Raw genomic sequence first — 6,856 nt, 5'->3', positions numbered from 1 at the left:
CCAAGCACAGAACCCTGAGGAACTCCATGACTTACTCTGGTGTGTGAGGAAGATTCTTCATTTACAAGAACAAACTGAAATCTATCAGATAAATATGATTTAAACCAGCCTAATGCAGTTCCTTTAATCCCAATAACATGTTCAAGTCTGTGTAATAAGATACTGTGATCGACCGTATCAAATGCAGCACTGAGATCCAACAGGACAAGCACAGACACAAGTCCGCTATCAGAGGCTAAGAGGAGATCATTGGTAACTTTCAGCAGTGCAGTTTCTGTGCTATGATGCACTCTGAATCCTGACTGAAACTCTTCAAACAAATTATTTCTGTGTAAATGATCACAAAGCTGAGCTGCAACTATTTTTTCAAGAACTTTAGACATAAAAGGGAGATTGGATATAGGTCTATAATGAGCCAACACTTCTGAATCAAGAGTAGGTTTTTTAAGTAAAGGTTTAATTACAGCAACCTTAAAAGTCTGAGGTACATATCCTGTCAACAAAGACAGATTGATCAAATCCAATATGGAAGTGTCAATTAATGGGAAAACCTCCTTGAACAGTCTGGTTGGGATTGGGTCTAAAACACAAGTTGATGGTTTAGAAGAGACTATTCACTGCACGAAAAGAGGGATTTGTGTCACTGTGGACGGCAGTGAACTTCCGCGAATTTGCCTAATTTTCGGACGCACCTGGGCGCTTGCAGGCAGACAAACTTTAAGTTTGTTGAGCGAGAAAATCGTCGGAAACGAACCCGACTCGCGGCGGGCTCTCACAGCGGGGTGCTAATGGCTCAGCGATTAGCACCCCGCTGTGAGAGTGCCTGGATCTCTCACTGGCCTCGCTGGTATTGGACGAAAAAGGCACGTGATTACATAAAAAAGCTCCTGTAAAGCTGTCCGCCCATTGGCCAATAAGGTTAATATATGCATACTTTATATGGGCATATCATTCAGCAATTATGATTAATAATTGTGATTATGATTACTAATATTTCTGGGATGTTTGTGTACTTCATATATTCACGCCATTCTTATAAGCTGCACTATGACTAGGCTAATGCAGGCATGAATGACGTGATTCTATTGAGAATGAAAAAGAAAACTTTTTTTTTTTTTTAAAGCGCTTTTATTGCCACACCACACAATGTACATAGCTTACATTGTAATAAGAACCATGTTGATAATAAAGAATTGAAAACTATATACACACACACTGCTGTAGCCTACAATATACAAAATAAGCCTAAACGCCGCCGTTTGGAATCCGCATTCCTCCGGTCCCTGCAGAGTCTGCGGAGTTGTCAGACGTCCTCATCCTGGATCAGAAGCTGGTTTCTGGGAGCTGTTGGAATAACCAATAAATAATCCATGCACAGCATATTGACAACTTGTCTATAAAGTAACGAAAGTCATATTGACAGCGTATATGTTCTTACTCTCTTTCACTCTTCTGTGGTGAGACTGTGAGTATTTCGGGTTGGCTTCAAGACGCGCCTGTAGCACAGCACACAGGTCCGTCACGCAGCTGAAAAAAACAAACAAGAGGAATGAATAAAATGACCAGTGCTTAAAAGTATCAGTGCCAGCCGTGGTAAAAGCCAGCGCCGCTCACCCTCGATAGTGTCCCCGTCTGCCTCTCTGAAGTTCGGACTGTTTGACACCGCCTCCTTCAAGCGACTCGTTACATCCATATTGTGAGGTGACAGTAGCCTGTAAAAACAACAGGCCTATGGTTAATAAAAAAAACTGCATTAACGTAACATCGGGTCCAACTCAACTAGATATTGGGAGAACATTCACTTATTCTTACCCTTGACCTGGATTATAATGCCACGGTGAGTTATGCAGGCGGCGAACTGCTTCCTATAAATTGAAAACACGAAATTCATTTTTTTAAATAAAGCAACTCACACTGGTTTTCACGTGATGGACACAATTAAGTTGAGTTTAGCCTAAAGCCACAGTCAATAACCTACTCTTACCGCGATTTTCGGATTCTGTATCCGCCTTCTCTTGGGGGTGCGCTCTTCAACTTCTCTGGAATGTAACTTCAGTCCGTTCTCGACGGCCATCTTACCTCCAACCTAGCGAATCTCTGGTCGATTCCCTCCAGAACCCTCTCCACGACCGTATCCACAGTGCTGGCCACCATACGAGACATCCCGGTCATAGCATTCAACAGGACTTTCATTTTATCTGCCTGTAAGCAAGTGAGTAAGTAAGTTTAATATACAGCACATTTAAAATCAGCGAGAACTGTCCCAAGTGCTGTACAGTGTCAACAAGACTAAAATTAAACAATCAAATGGTCATGTGCAAGTAGAAAAAAACACACAAACCTGTAGACCCGCAGAGAGTTGCTGGGGAGTTGAAAGCTAGTCGTCTTCCAGCCACAAACCAGGGCAGTTTTCACAGTACGGGACTCTGTCTGTCTTTCTGCCGCCAGATCTGCTCCTTAAACTTTTTGTTTACACTGCACGACACAATGTTTCTCATACGTGATTGAACGAGAGCTTATGCGAGCCGTTAAGCTCCACCAATCATATGCGTATACGTCATTACACGGAATACTCGCGAGACAACCTCCCGTCCTTTTGCTATTTAATGTTGTCTGACCACAGCTGGCAATTTGCACTGTGTTGACACAAAAATGGACTCTGCAAGGACAAAGAAAAGACCTCGGCGATATTGTGACCATTGTGACACCGAATTAAGCCATACACAATAAAACACTGAGCGCACTACTGCACATTATGTATACAGGCCAGATTTCTATATTTTTATTTCTATATTTCTATTTTATTTAAGAAACCTTTTAGAATATTGCTGTTGCATGCTTATTTTATCTTTATCTTATCTTTATTATTATACATTTGGACATCCAGTGCGGGCAACAAAGAAAATAATTTCATTGTTCAGGGAAACACGTTTCTAACTGCACATATGACAATAAACCTTTGAAACCTTGAATCCTTGAATTTTGCCCACAAAAAGCGGTTACAAAAGAGGTGTTTGGAAAAAAAAACAGATATGCATCACCTGTCACCAGCAGACAGCGTGCACCTCTTCTTTTTCAAGACAACACAGCAACAAACTTGGCTGGAGTTGGAGGTGATGGTCAGGAACGTGTAGAAACAGGCCTGCCCACCCCCCACCTCACCTCACCCCACCCCACTTGAAAATGACTGTGGCAGCTCCTGACCTGATCACTGGCATTTACATATTAAAGGCTCTCCTAAGTAGGGGAGGGGAGGGGGGCATGGGGGAGCAGTTGCCAGGTCAATTTGCGACAATTTGGGCCAAGTTTTCACTTTTACCACCGCAAATGCAGGGGCTCAACGTATGCGGACATGTAAGGGGCCACATACATCCACAAATCCCTCTTTTCATGCAGTGATTGCTGTTGTTAGTTCAGAGAGATCAACTGGGCAGAAGCCGTCTAAATACAAATCAGGTTCTAAAGATACTTCTAAAGCTGCTGTACTTGATGATACATCACTAATAATAGTGGGAAGGACTCCATCAATCTTCTCTCTGATAGAAACAATTTTATTAATAAAGAAGCTCATGAAATCATCACTGCTGAGAGTTAAAGGAATAACTGGCTCAGCAGAGCTCGGACTCTTAGTCAGACTGGCTACAGTGCTGAAAAGAAACCTGGGATTGTTCTTATTCTCTTCTATCAATGATGAATAATAAGCAGTTCTAGCTTTACGAAGGGCTTTCTTATACATTGTTAAACTATCTTTCCAGACTAACTGAGACTCTTCTAAATTAGAGGAACGCCACTGTCTCTCCAGCTTTCTTGCAGTCTGCTTTAAAGCACGCAGCTGTGAATTATACCAAGGAGCCAGCCTCTTCTGACTGATTACCTTCCTTTTCAGAGGGGCAACATTGTCCAGTGCTGTACGCATTGAAACTATAGTGCTGTCAACAAGAGAGTCAAGTGCTGCTGGAGTAAAGTTTATGTAGTCGTCCTCTGTCATATCTGCACATGGCAGTGAAGAAAAGGATGATGGAATTAATTCTTTAAATCTGGTTACAGCATCCTCTGATAGACACCTTCTATACGTAAATTTCTTCTCAGAAACTGTATAGTCAAGTAATGTAAACTCAAAGGTTATCAGAAAATGGTCAGATAAGACAGGGTTATGAGGGAACACTGTTAACTGTTCACTCTCAATGCCATAAGTCAGAACAAGATCAAGGGTGTGATTAAGGCAGTGAGTCGGTCCGTGAACACTCTGAGAAAATCCAATAGAGTCTAATATAGAATTAAAGTTCATATTCAGGCTGTCATTTTCAACATCTACATGAATATTAAAGTCACCCACTACAATGACTTTATCTGTACTCAGCACTAACTGGGATAAAAACTCTGAGAATTCAGACAGAAACTCAGAATAAGGGCCAGGTGGACGATACACAACAACAAACACAAGAGGTTTCTGGGATTTCCACTTTGCGTGGGAAAAACTGAGAATCAGATATTCAAAAGAGCTCAAACTAATCTTGGGTCTGGGACTGATGAGTAACCCTGATCTGAAGATAGCTGCCACTCCTCCTCCTCTGCCTGTGGTTCGAGGAACGTGAACATTTAAACAGTCAGAGGGAGTTGCTTCATTAATGCTAACATGATCCTCCTGCTGCAGCCAGGTTTCTGTAAGACAAAATATATCAATATGATGATCACAAATCAACTCATTCACTAACAGAGACTTCGAAAGGAGAGATCTGATATTCAGCAAACCACATTTAATAGTTTGATGTTTTTGTTCAGTTAAAGTTTTTGTTTTAATAATTTCTTTTTGCACAAGAGGATTTGCTCCTTTTGTGTTAATCGATTGGGTGGGTAGCAGCAGGTGGGAAGCTGCAGAGAAGTGTGTAAGACTACAACTCTGCATCCTGGTCTGAGCCCTGGGTTGTCATGTTTTAGGGTGGCAAATAAATTCATCCATATTTCTAGAAATGAGAGCTGCTCCTTCCAAAGTGGGATGGATGCCGTCTCTCCTCATCAGACCAGGTTTTCTCCAGAAAGATTGCCAATTATCTCTGTAGCCCACGTTGTTTGCTGGACACCATCTAGACAACCAGCGATTGTAGGACGACATGCGGCTAAACATGTCATCACTGGTCAGATTTGGCAGGGGTCCAGAGAAAACTACGGAGTCCGACATTGTTTTGGCAAAATCACACACCGATGCAACATTAATTTTAGTGACCTCCGATTGGCGTAACCGGGTGTCATTAACGCCGACGTGAATAACTATTTTACCATATTTACGTTTATCCTTAGCCAGCAGTTTTAAATAGGATTCTATGTCGCCCGCTCTGGCCCCTGGAATGCATTTGACTATGGCCGCTGGTGTCTCTAATGCCACGTTTCTGACTATAGAGCTGCCAATTACCAGGGTTTTGTCCTCAGCGGGTGTGTCGCTGAGTGGGGAAAATCTGTTTGAAGCGTGGACAGGTCGATGGTGAACAACGGGCTTGACTTTAGAGCTATGCCTCTTCCTGACAGTCACCCAGCCACGATGTAATCCCGGCTGCTCGGGTTCTGCCTGGGGGCGGCTAATGGAGCTAGGTACGCTAGGTGGCTCCACACTGGCAAAAGGGGCCTGGCTCGCTATCGGTTGATTTTCAACAGTGCAGAGCCGAGCTTCCAATTCAGATAACCTCGCCTCCAAAACTACAAAAAGACTACATTTGTTACATGTACCATTATCGCTAAAGGAGGCAGAGGAGTAACTAAACATCTGACACACGGAGCAGGTGAAAGCAGGAGAAGGAGGAAGAGAACCGGTAGCCATGCTACGCTAGAGAACCAGACACACCGCTAAAAAGTGAGAATAAAGATTAAAGATCTGTAGGAGTGTGTTAGAACAGAACGGTAAGCTATAGAGTTTAACTATGCAAAATTGTGTAAGTTATAGATCGAAATAAAGTGATTATCTATTCTTGTTCAGGATAAGTGTGAACATTTGGCTGCAGCTAAAGGTCAGTGTTTTCCAGAAGGCATAATGATGGGAGACATTACAAGCTTTCCAGCTGTTTTCACTGAATGAATTGTGCAATTAAAATGATAAATAATTGTTACACTATTCACAGTATCAGGTTTAAGTAAAAGTAAATTCACAGTTTTAGATCACGTCAAATAGAATAGGTAACGTAAAGAAATATTTAGACATGTTAAATATAACCTTCAAAATTTGATTAAGTCTAGGACTTATCCTCTTAGCCCATCTGGCATTGGGAGGTTTTTGTCCCCCTCAAGCTTGATTAGTAACAGAAAAAGCTGTAGAAATTGAAAACACTATGGAAGGAAGAATGCTGTGACTGAGATGATAAGCCCTGAACTGGATGTCTACACGCTTGTCAACTTAAATATGCTCACAACAGTTCATTTAGAAGCCTTTCCTACGTTTGACCCAACATTGGCTCGATGGACATAAAGCCACTCCGACTATGTTGCCGAGATCAGGAAGCACCATATCAACAAAGCAAATATGATCTTGATGATCTCATCACGCTGTTTATCTGCATCTATCACCAAGGGAGCTATTTTGAAGCACATGTTTATGAAGAAATAGCAGGAGAAGCGGTGCAGCATTTGGGGTGTGAAGTCCAAAGAAAACCAAATAGAAAGGATATCAAGTGGGCGCTATTAAATTAAATGCCAGGAGAAACAGACTTCATGAACTAAAAAGGATGAACACTGGAGTGCTTGAAATTTGTTAAACGCTTTAGAATTTTGTATATTTTAGCATAAAAATATCACCTAAAACAAATGCAGATTTTTAAGAAGTTGACAGAGGAGTACCAAAAAAAAAAAAAAAAGGAACAGCTTCATCACA

At 41.8% G+C, this 6,856-nt stretch overlaps 1 long non-coding RNA gene across 1 annotated transcript; it reads right to left on the bottom strand.

The window, feature by feature from the left end:
* Nucleotides 1–1,524: 1,524 nt before the first annotated feature.
* On the bottom strand, nt 1,525–2,376 carry LOC142379463 (uncharacterized). The gene is made up of 3 exons (XR_012769693.1): nt 1,985–2,376; nt 1,813–1,865; nt 1,525–1,712 (listed from the first exon to the last, which is right to left on the bottom strand). It is a non-coding gene; the product is annotated as an uncharacterized LOC142379463 (long non-coding RNA).
* Nucleotides 2,377–6,856: the final 4,480 nt, after the last annotated feature.

Source organism: Odontesthes bonariensis, chromosome 4 (genome assembly GCF_027942865.1).
Source record: "Odontesthes bonariensis isolate fOdoBon6 chromosome 4, fOdoBon6.hap1, whole genome shotgun sequence".
In the NCBI taxonomy this organism is placed as follows: Eukaryota; Metazoa; Chordata; class Actinopteri; order Atheriniformes; family Atherinopsidae; genus Odontesthes; species Odontesthes bonariensis.
The sequence above is the reverse complement of the archived record's forward strand: the minus strand, read 5'-3'. Positions and strand labels throughout refer to the sequence as shown.